At 42.1% G+C, this 12,335-nt stretch overlaps 1 protein-coding gene across 1 annotated transcript in view; it reads left to right on the top strand.

Moving 5' to 3' along the window:
- LOC122797743 (centrosome and spindle pole-associated protein 1-like) overlaps positions 1-12,335 on the top strand; it is a 1,014,159-nt gene that overhangs the window by 602,797 nt on the left and 399,027 nt on the right. The window lies entirely within an intron of this gene.

The raw sequence follows: 12,335 nt of genomic DNA, 5'->3' as shown, positions 1-12,335 counted from the left end.
AACTTAAGTAACTTGTATACAAACTAAGTACTGCAACCATACGGGCTCACTCTATGGCTGCACTCTCAAAATGGCACTGGGAATGGCACATGCCAGATATTTATATGCGCATGTTTAGTCCTTGATATGCTTCTTTAAGTTACAGCATGTACACTGTGATCTACATCCTCCTACTTTGAGAAATAATTAATGCAAGGTTATGAATCTGTTTGGCATGCAGATAATACAAGTAGTTCTTTGTCATGCAATTATACAAGACTAAGTGCATATGTACAGTTATGTCCATGTTGCTGTGTATTTCACACTGGGCCTAGAAATTTGACCTTATATGTGAAATATCTGGGAATTAGATTTAGCAACTGGAGCTCTCTCTACAGAATGTTCAACCTTGGGAGTATTTGGAACATCCTCAGGAGAGAAGTAGAGGTTGAGACTCACTCTGGGATGGAAACAGAGTTTGGTTCGCTCTGAGATCTAGAGTCTGTATCACAGGAACAATGCGATGATGATTCTGGTAGAGGAAGATGTCTATGATTTCCCCTGTACTCCACACCTTTAGATTCTACAAGGTAGGATCTCTGCTTGGTACATGTACCTATAACTTGACCAATCCAGTCAAAACCTTTTGCTGTTTGTATCCTCACTGTCTCTCCTTCCCTTAATTGATGAAGAAATCTGCTTGATTTATCATAACTGGACTTCTGGATAGAATGCTTCTTGAATAATTGAGCTTTGGTTCTGTTAGGTTTAGGCCTCAATAAACTGGAATTAATAGGTAGCGTCATTCTGGTTTGCCTGGATAGAAGCCTTTGAGCAGGTGAGCCAAGTATATCGTCACTGGGTATGTTTCTGAGATTAAGTAAATTCAAAAAGACATTGGTATTGTCACACTTTGACCTTTCAAGTAATTGCTTTGCGCTCTGCACATTCAGCTAGTCCATTTGATTGTGGATATTCAGCACTGCTAGTAACATGTACAAAGTCCTATTCTCTTGCAAATTTCTGAAATAGACTAGTCAATTAAGTACCATTGTAAGAAATAACTTTGTGGTCTACTATGGACTGAGAAATGATGTTTCAACTTAGTAATAACAGTAGTGGATGTTAGATTAGGTAGTAAGTCAATCTCAAACCAATTTGGATAAGATTCTACCAATACTAAGTAGTGCTGATTGTTCCACTCGAAGATATCACTGGCTACTGTTGACCAAGGTTTTCAGGAACGTGACTTAGCTGAAGTTCTTTTTGCAAATGCGGTTTAGTACTATTGCATTCTGAACAAGAAGAAAGTACTTTGTCAATCTCTTTCACTAATGACTGCCAAAGTACTAGTTCTGTCTTAGCAAATGTGGAACCTGGGTGACCATGATGCAAAATCTGGATCAATTCTTATTGTAAGGAAGCAGGAACAACAATTTTAGGACCTTTGAAAATTATGCCATCTTCTACCAACATCTCCTCTTTGTAAGGAAAATAGGTTTGCACTTCAAGTGGTACACTAGATTGCTTTGACGGCCATCCAACATTAATGTAGTGGTTGAGCTTTTGCAAAACTGGATCAGTCTTTGTATGATCTGTCAGCCCAAGTCTAGTGGTAGAGAAATTACACACTGCCATTATGTCAGTCAAAATTCTCTGTGTCAAGCTGTTCCATTGTGTTTCTGGGCGATCTGGATAAGATATCAGCCAGGTAAAGTAGTTTGCCTCTCATATAGACCATTTTGAAGTTGTACTTTTGCAGTTTGAGCCTCTCTTTGTAATCTTGCTGGAGTTGAATGCATAGGCTGCTTTAGAGTAATAACTAGAAGTTGGTGATCAGTTTCAATCTGAAAAGCTCAACTATAGATATAATTATGAAACTTTAAACATGCAAATACTATTGCCAAAAGTTCTTTCTCAATTTAGGCATATTGCATTTCAGTTTGGGTAAGTTTTCTAGATGCATAGGCTACTGGTCTGCCATCTTGCAGAATAACTGTGCCAAGACTAAATTTTGAAGCATTATAGGAAAGAGTGACTGACTTATTTACATCATAGTATCTTAATGTAGGTGGGGTGGCAATTTTCTGCTTAAGGTCTTCAAATGCCTTCTGGTGTTCTAATCATGACCATGTGATATTTGTACATGTCAGCACTCTTAAAGGTGCTGTCCAACTCACTGAGGTCTGGCATAAACTTGCCTTAAATAGTTGACCATGCCTAGGAAATGCTGTAGAGCTTGAACATTAACTGGTGCAGACATCTCAAGAATAGTTGCTTGCTTGGTTGGGTCTGGTCTCAAGCCAGTACTGGTAAATAAATGACCCAAATACATAACTTCTGGTAGTCTGAACTTGCACTTTAGAGGATTAATTTTTAGTTTACTTCACATTCTCTGTCTAGAACTCTTACGTTTCTGTCGCACTCTGCTGCACCATTGCCTCCAACCAATAAATCATCTACTATTATGGCACAAGGATAGCCCCAAAAAATTGCTCCATTACATGCTGGAAGACTTCATTTGCAGAATGTATTCCAAATGGCATCCTCAGGAATCTTTATCTGCCAAATGGGGTACCAAAGTGATCAAGCATCACTTGCCAAAATGAACTTTTTGCATCCAAGACGGAAAAAACAGTGGCATTCAGTATTAGAGCTGCGACCTATTCGACCATGCGCATTGGATGATGCGGTCTCTTCAATGCTTTGTTCAAATCTCTTGTGTCAATACATATTCTGGTTTCATCTGAGCCTTTTTTGTGAGCTGCTACCATAGACTACACCCATTCAGTTGGTTCTGTAACTGGACAGATTACACCTGGCTGTTCCATTTTATCCAGCTGAGCTTTGACTTTATCCTGCATAGCTATTGGAACTCTTCTTGCGGGTCTAACTTCATAGAGTTCACAACAGGAAGTTTTCCCAACTTGTCATTGAAAACATCAGCATACTCTGAGAAAATGGCTTCTGAAAAATTGGAACTGGGATATGTACTTATGTGATTAACTTCTTTGGTGAAAGAATGCAGATTCATTCTCAGACTGTCTTTGAGACCCAATAAAGACTGTACTGGTCTTCGGACTACATAGAATAAGCTGTAACAGTTGTCAGCCAAATAACATGAAAGCATTACTGAGCCTGAGGTTAAGCAACAAGTTTCGCACTACCAGCTACATTGAGTTGCTCATTAGCTCTCGCCTTAGTAAAGGTGTCTGATATAACATTACACTTTGAACCAGTGTCTAGTTTAAGCTATGTGGATTTACTATTGATCTGGACTGTACAAAACACTTTATGTTAAGTTGTCAATCTCGCCTTCATTCTTGCTGGATGGGATCGGAGCCGATCCTCGGCTCCGACTCTGCACTTGCTAAGCTCGAGAGCTAATTTTACCAGCTCGAGCTTCGGCGTTGGTGAGCTCGGCCCCGACATCTGCCTCGGAGCCTTCCCTCTCGGTGAGGCCTGGGGTTCCTATCTCTTCGGAGCGGGAACTTTCTGGTCTCTCTGACAGGGGAGCCTTCGAGGTGATGAGGAGTGTACTAGCCCCTGGGCTTAGTCAACGGACAGTTCCATCAGCTCCTCCCACTACAGTGCCTGCTGACGTCTCTTCCCACTCTCTTGCTCTCGGACCCAGAGATCCAACGCCTCCGGTTTCCCCTTTGGGAATATCTTCCTCTTCCAAGGCTTCTCCTGATCCGTCAGGGGAACCCCCGTGTAAGAGGACATGTAAGAGGAAACATCTAGACTCCCCTGAGTCTACTACATCAGATACTGACTTGGATGAGTTGGAGGGATCCCCAAGGTCCTCCTCTGAGGATGTCTCATTTTCAGACATCCTTGAAATCCTTAAGCAGAGGGGGAACTGGCCCTCCCTTAATCCTTCCGAGGACGAGTCAGTATACCTGGAGGCGTTCGGATCTCGACCCTCCACCTCCTGGGTGTCTCCGCCTTTCGACCCTCTCATGGAGGTAGTGGCTCGAAAGGCATGGATGGCTCCGGATTCGGTGGAACCTATCCCTAGGAGACCTTCAAAATTTATTACGGCCCCACAAGATAGACAATATTTAACAAAGGGTGTCCCAGTTGATGCCATGGTGGTGGCTGCTGCCACCAAGAAGGAATTAGCTGATCCTTCAGTACCTGTCCATCCTCCTAACAAGGATTCTAGGACTATGGACAGGTACGGTAAGCAGATTTTTTCTTCAGTGACTTTTGCCATGAGATCGCTGAACTACTTATGCCACTTCACCCGCCTTCAAAGAGATGTTCTTAAAGAGTTGGGAGAAGTTTTACAGGATCCGTCAGCTGCTGGGTCTCAGGATAAGATTAGCTCACAGCTAGGAATTCTTAACTCCATTGCTAACTCCTCCATGTGGCTCATTTCTTATGCAGCCGATAGAGCGAGTAGGGCCGCAGGCACAGGAGTGGCTTTAAGGCGTCAGTCCTGGATGCGGCTTTGTAATTTTGCAGACCCCTTCAAGGTGTCTTTCACAAACTCCCCCTTTGATGGCTCGACCTTGTTCGGACCTCAAGTGAAAGACACTTTGACTAGATGCGAACAAGATGGCAAGACTCTTTCTGCCGTAGGAGTCCATTTCTCCACCCCTTCTAGACCTTACCCCAAAGGACAGAAGGGAAGGAAAATGTGGTTCCGCAAATCTAAAGGAGTCACGCCTGATGCACGAAGTCAGTTTACCCCCAGAGGCAGAGGGGGTAACAATAATAGACGCCGCCCTAGGGGCAGAGGTGGTCCGCAGAATCAGGGTAGCAGAGAGCCTCTTTCTGACAAACCCTTCCAGCATCCCTGAGATGTTGCCCGATTGTCTGCCTTCAGAGGCAGTCGGGGGAAAATTATCGCTGTACCCAATAGCCTGGCTTTCCCTTTCTCAAGACAAATGGGTACAGTCAGTTATATCCGAGGGTTACAAAATTCCCTTTATTCAAACCCCAATTCAACAAAAGGGAACCCTTCCAGACGTTCCACCCGGTCTAAGGGAACTAGCAGTACTAGAAATATCAAAACTGCTAGTAAAAAGAGCCATCCAGCCAGTCCCAGCAGACCAAATAGGATCCGGAATCTACTCAAGGTTCTTTTTAGTTCCAAAAAAGACAGGGGACTGGAGACCAATATTAGATCTGAGCAAACTCAACAAGTTTGTAAAGAAATCAAGATTCCGGATGGTCACGCTTCAGTCCATTCTGCCCTTTCTGGGCAAGGACAATTGGATGTGCTCGATAGATCTTCAGGATGTGTACTATCACATAAAAATTCACAGACGCTCCAGAAGATTTCTCCGCTTTCGGCTGGGGACCAGTCACTTCCAATTCAGAGCCCTGCCCTTTGGACTCACTACAGCCCCCAGAGTGTTCACCAAATGCATGGCAGTGGTTACGGCTCACCTGAGACGTCAAGGATTCCAGGTGTTTCCATATCTAAACAACTGGCTCCTCACTGCCACCACCAGGCATCAGCTTCTCCAAGCCAGAAATTACACCATTCACACTTGCAGAGGGCTAGGAATTTCTATAAATTTCGAAAAATCTGCCTTGTCAATCTATTACTTTTATAGGCGCAAGATTGGACACCGTACAACTTTCAGCAAGGTTAACAGACCAAAGGATCTTGGACATTCAAAGACACGTCCAGGTGATTCTTTTCAGCAACAAAATTCAGGCCAGATTTGCTCTGAAGGTACTGGGTCTTATGGCGGCCGCCATAACACTTCTTCCCCTCGCCCGCTTTTACATGCGTCTTCTACAATGGATGCTATTCACCCAATGGTCTTTTCAACAACTTCCCATGCGTCACAAGATCATAGTAACTCCAACTTGCAAAAGACATCTGACTTTGTGGATATCATCCCCTCAAATCCATCAAGGCAGACCATTTGTTCCTCTTGCGCCAGTTGCCACGGTTACATCGGACGCCTCCCTGATCGTGTGTGGGGGGGGGCATTATCAGGGCAGAATGGTCCATGGCACTTGGCAACCTTTCGAGTACCATCTGCGCATAAATGTTCTGGAGATGAGAGCAGTGCTTTTAACATTGCAAGCCCTCAACGACTCTCTTCCCCTAGGAACTATTGCAGTCCAAACGAACAATATGTCCGTAGTGTGGTATATAAACAAACAGGGCGGAACCAAGTCCTATCCACTGTGTCGAGAGGCTCTCAGACTTTGGCAATGGGCAATATCCTCTCACCGGTTTCTGATAGCAACGCACATCCCCGGGAAATCCAACATCATAGTGGACAGATTGAGCAGAGCTATTCTCATGCCTCACGAGTGGTCTCTCAAACAGTCAGTGACTGAAGAGATTTTTCAGAAGTGGGGCCTTCCTTGCTGTGACCTTTTCGCTACACCTCAAAACAGCAAATGCCCAGACTTCTCTCTCTTCCCCCTTCCAGGCCATCCCCCCAGAGACGCTCTAACCCAAGATTGGCCCCGGGGACTTCTTTATGCCTTTCCCCCTTTTCCGCTGATACCTCAGCTAATTCAGAAAGCAACCGCCTTGAGAGCCAAGTTGATTCTCATTGCCCCTTATTGGCCTCGACAGATATGGTTTCAGTTCCTACATCATTACCTCTTGGTACAGCCATGGCATCTGGACCCGGTTCCAGATCTTCTGACCCACCAGTCGGGTCAACTGCACCAATCCATACCTTCTCTCAACCTCACTGCTTGGTTGCTCCACTTCCATCCTTAGCCAGGCTTCCTATGATTTTGAATCCTGTACAGGATATCATAGTAGCTTCCCTAAAATCTTCTACCAGAAGGATTTACACTAGTAAATGGCGATGTTTCTCTTTCTGGGCAAAAGCTAGGAACATAGACCCCTATACTGCTCCAATTCATTCGGTATTGGACTTCCTAGCTGACATTTTTCATTCAGGATCCTCTTCTTCCACAGTGAAAGTTCAACTGGCAGCCATTTCATATTTTCATATAGGCTTTTTGGACCACAACATTGTCACATAAACTTTGCAAGGCATTCCTTAGAGGTATTTTTTTATTGAAACCTCCGATTAGAGACCCCCCCACCACAGTGGGATCTAAATTTAATTTTAACATCCTTGATTCTTCCCCCATTCGAACCTGCAGCTGCCTGTTCTTTGAAATTGCTTTCTTGGAAGACACTTTTTCTAGTTGCCATTACTTCTGCCAGGAGAGTATCTGAGCTTCATGCTCTCTGTATTCGCCCTCCCTATCTAATATTCCACAAAGACAGGGTATCTCTAAGGACTAATCCGTCTTTCTTACCAAAGGTGGCATCGCAGGCGAACCTAAATCAATCCATTGATCTTCCAGTATTTTTCCTGAATTATTCTGATAGAGCAGAACAAAAGTTACATTATCTTGATGTTCACCGCCAGCTCAGATATTATCTGGACAAGACTAAAATTTTTAGGAAATCTGATCAACTATTTCTATCCTATGCAGAGAACAGGAAAGGCCTTCCAGTTTCTAAGGTAACTTTATCTAGGTGGCTGTCTTCTGTGATCACTTACATTTATCAGCTCAGAGGCAAAGAGTTGATTTCTAACCCAAAAGCCCATTCTACCAGAGCTCTAGCTACATCTACAGCTTTTCAAGCTAGACTTCCAATAGACACTATTTGTGCAGCAGCCACATGGGCCTCTCCTCATACCTTTGTTTCACATTACAAATTAGATTTGGTCTCCAGAGACGGAGCAAATTTTGGTTCCACCGTTCTCAAGAGTCTGTTCCATTGAGCCACCCAGGATAGAGGTGCTAGGGACGCGGTCCCATCCAGCAAGAATGAAGGCAAGATTGACAACTTAACATTTAGAAGTTATGTACCTACCATAACGTTCCATGTTAGATGTCTTCTCTCGCCTTCTTTCTTGCGTCCCGCCCTCCATCCCCCTAGCCTGGTCAGACCGGGAAGATTATGCATCTTCTATTAAGAGGTTATTTCCTTTTCTTGCTGTTCAACTCCTAGTGTCACTAGATTACGTTGATCCTTTCTAGAGGGTTATGATGTTATTTAGTATTGTTATTTTTCTTCCTCCTCTTCAGTTGGAAGAAAATATTGCTATTTCTTTAGCTACCAAACGAGATCTGGGTAGTCTCCGCCTTGCATCATGGGATATAGGGTTGCCTCGAGCTGGTAAAATTAGCTCTCGAGCTTAGCAAGTGCCGAGTCGGCTCCGAACCCATCCAGCAAGAAAGAAGGCGAGAGAAGACAACTAACATGGAACGTTATGGTAGGTACATAACTTCTAATTCTTTGCTAACAAATTCAGTGCATCATCTCTTTCACCAATTACTGATAGACCATCTACATAAAAAGTGGACTGCTGCAACTCAACTTGATCAACTTGTTTTTTTGTGTGACCTTTCTTCACAAATGTATGAGGTTGATTGATTTGCAAAACTTTTGAAAATGGTTCAATTTTTTTACACTTACAACATTGCTGACCAAATGCTAAACATTTCTGTCTTTTAGATTGATGATTGGCACCACAATTGTAACAGTTAACAATAGAGCTGGACTTTGCCAATTCATGTTTGTACTGCACTGAGCATGCTCCTTTAACAGAACTGGTCTTAGAACTTGCTGGAAAACTATGTGGTTTCCCTGGTGAGCCAGCAGGGGTTGTGGGTGCCATGTGCTTAGGCCTACTTCTGTTTGCCACGTGTTGCATGCTGTCTGCATTTGCTCTGGAGCCTCCTGAAAACATGTTCTTGTCACTTGCAAGCATACGTGTGTGTTTCTGTGCAACTTCATGGATTTGACAAATCTCAATGGCTTTATTTAACATTGAATCATTGTCATGAAGCAAAATCTTTCTTACAGCAGTGCTATTAATACCACACACAAGCCTGTCCTTTATTAACTCATCATTTACGTCACCAAACTGACATGTTTTGGCTTAGTTTCTCAAGTCAGTAATATAAGCTGCAAAAGTTTCCCCTGGTTTCTGATCTCTCATGTAAAACAAATGCCTCTCTAATATAATGTTCGTCTGGGAGTTGCACATTTCTCAATCTGCGCTTCAAACATTCTGGGTCTTCCCTTGATTCAGCCTATACAGCAAGTACAACAATATGATGAGTTTCACCTTCTCCTTCATATACTGCTGGCGCATACACAAATAAAATGCTCTTTCAGTGGCCACTAACCCAGCTAGGTTTAGCAAAATGAAATGCCCTGGTGTATGCATCTTTATCTGAATAAGCTGCTTGTATAAACATATCGTCCTGTTGCTCAAATATTCTCCACTTCTCTGCAATATTCTGATCAAATCCTAGTAGTAAGGGCTTGCAAAATCAGTCTGCCATATTGGCACATACCAGTGAAGAGTTTTGCAAATAAGGACGAACATATATGCCAGAAATTTATGACCGTATCTGTGACTGTGCCCAGTACCACAACAAGCTTCTGTATAACTGAACTTTGAAAAATAAGTCTCTGGGACACTGTAATACTCTTGAAATTACTGTATAAGAAACATTTCAAATAACTGCATGATGCGAATGAACTGGGCAAGAGAAGCTCAAAGTCAGAAACATTTCAAAGTAATTGCATTTTGCGAATAAACAGTATACAACACACTGAAAGTTCCCCAAAATGGAGGTATCTTGCTAGGCAATTCTTTACAGTGCAAGAAGGACTCTATAATGGCGGCGTTTTGCGAATAGACACACTCGGCATAAGAACATTTTCAAAATGGTTATACTTTAACTGTACTTAATGAAATAGCTCTTCAGAATACATGCACACTGTAATCACTTTTACACACTTTGAGATGCTTCAGATAACTCTAGCTAAGCCCTTGATACAATACAAAGTTGTAGTTATGCCAAAACACAGCACTTTGCCAAAAAACATGCAGTCACCTTGCATTATTTATGCTTACTGTGCCCTTTCTGCTCTTATTATATTCGTTTTGCTCGTTTAATCTCTTTACATGCCTATTGTACTTTTCTTGTGCTCGTTTTACTCTAAACCTATCAGTTTTGCTTTAAGCACACTCATTTTGCTTTTGTGATGATCATTGTGAAGATAGGTGAAGGCTGCCAGCCTAGCTAGATAGAATTTGTAGATAATTCTGTCATTTGTAAATATTAATGTAAGCCACAGGCTTGTTCTCTTAAATGTGAAAAGACTGTATTGGATGTTGAACTGAAAAAAAATGTAACAGTGCACTCTGCTGTAAGAAAGATGATAAGTCAAGCATTGTGTAATTGTTTGATCTAAAACTTGGAGCCAGGATGTCTAGAGGGGAGGCATTCTGCCTATTGTTTTGAGGCCAGAATTAATGGCTAGAATTTGCATGTATAATTTATTTTATTGCTCTGGCTTCCTGACAAGCTGCAAGATCAAAAGGGCTAGTAACCTCAGAGTTTCTATTAGCCTGGGAACCAGAAAAAAAAATGATGTAATTTTAAATGAATCAGTGGTACTGTGTTATCAATTTAAGATGAATCAGTGGTGCTGTGTTATCAATTTAAGGACAAAGTATGAGGGCATTTAGCATTGTGTTTTCTCTTGGATATAGTTAGGAACTAGGAAGATTAGATTAGTTTTTTTTCTGTATTGATGTCAGAACTTTTCTACTGTGTTATTTTAAGTATTTCCCTGTGATCTCTGAACTCTTCATTAGCACTGTGTAGTAAGAAGTGTTATCTTGTGTTTTTATTAGTTATTACTAAATATTTGTAAACCTTTAAGTTGTGGCTGTGTTGTGTAGAGATAATTTAAACTCTAGTACAGTGCATGTATATAGTGATACTGGCCAAGCCACTCCAATAAGCCTTGACTATTCAGTTGCACTTACCATTTGGATAATATTGCACAGTATAATTGGACATCCTTTCATAAGGGCCTTTTTGTAGCTGATAAATATTAATGGGTGGTGGCAAGTGGTACTAAAGTATAGTCTGGGTAACAGGGGCACAGCTGGAAAACCTTTGCCAGCCTTCCCCAGGAGTGTCTGTGTGGTTGTGTATAACTCTTCTCTCAAAGTGTGTGTCAGCTACTTGGGCAGGGACACGAAGCACTGGTTGGACAGAGGGTGCTCTTGGTTTTAGCTTGCCCATTAGGCTGAGATCTGGACCCTAAAGCTGTGCCAGTGGGGAGTCTTATTGGGGACCTGGAGAAAAAGGGAGAAACCAGCCACAGACTGACTGTGATCTCTGTGTGCTGTTAAGGGAAATTGTACTTTACTGTGTGTGTATTTATTATCCTTTCCGTATATGGACGCCCCTCAGTGGTGTTAGTGGTGAGGACTGACGCTCCTTGATTGCTGGGCCAGTGCACAGGCGTCACAATCTTGTCATCAGATATCTTAATCTTAAACATTTCCCTTAGTTAGTAAACCCTCTGTGAGTCCCACTTATTTAATAATGCGGTTTTGCTCTGTTTTATCTTTTTTAAAAAATAAGCAATTTGTGCTAATTCTCATTACTTATGATTCTCTTATGGCTCTTTTTCGTGCTTGTGCCCCTTTGTTTACCTTCAGTGTCATCGCTGCACCCCATGGCTCTGAATATCATTCTTTGGTATCCCGATTTTGACACTGTCGCTCTCCTACTTTGGACACATTAGAAGAGTCTTTGTGGCTTCTGTTCAAGCAGCTTTATTATATACAAACACGTCATGATAGAGGTTTACTGACTTTAACTTAAGTAACTTGTATACAAACTAACTACTGCAATCATACATGCTCTCTCTGGCTACACTCTCAAAATGGCGCTGAGAATAGCACGTGCCCAGTATTTATATGTGTTCGTTCAGTCCTTGATATGCTTCTTAAAGATACAGCACATACACTCTGATCTAGAAGATGCAACTAAAAAAAGCATTGAGGTTGTCCTTTGCCTGAGAAGCTATCTTTAACTCAAATTTGGCTTTAGTAGAGTTAATTTGCCCTCTTAGTTTGTTTAGATTGGTAGTGTTATAATGCTGGGTGTTGCACTTAATCTTGGCTGTGACTTTTTTCCCTTTTTTGTGCACCCTGTTTGGTTTTCCTCAAGGTGGTTTGTTTTGAGCTTCTTTTGCTCTTATTTCTGCTGGTCAGAGCTGTTCTCTGTGCATTTATTGATATGATTATACAGGGTTTCTGTGAATAGTTCTGCGTAGGCATCTGTGCTTTCAGGGTTTGGGAGGGGGAGCTTGACATTTTGACAGTCTATCACTTAGTTGTAGGATGTTTGCCTTAGAATAGTTTATAATGTTATACGGTTAGCCATGGACACAGAATTGATGTTTTATTACAAAGGCGATAGCTTTGTGGTCTGTACTTATTGGAGTGATCACTACACTTTGGAGGAGTTGGTACAGTGTTCTCCAGTGTTACTGATTACCACATTGAGTATGTTAGCACCAC

This window comes from Protopterus annectens, chromosome 3.part1 (assembly GCF_019279795.1).
Source record: "Protopterus annectens isolate FY-2018-M chromosome 3.part1, PAN1.0, whole genome shotgun sequence".
Classification (NCBI taxonomy): domain Eukaryota; kingdom Metazoa; phylum Chordata; order Ceratodontiformes; family Protopteridae; genus Protopterus; species Protopterus annectens.
The sequence above is the reverse complement of the archived record's forward strand: the minus strand, read 5'-3'. Positions and strand labels throughout refer to the sequence as shown.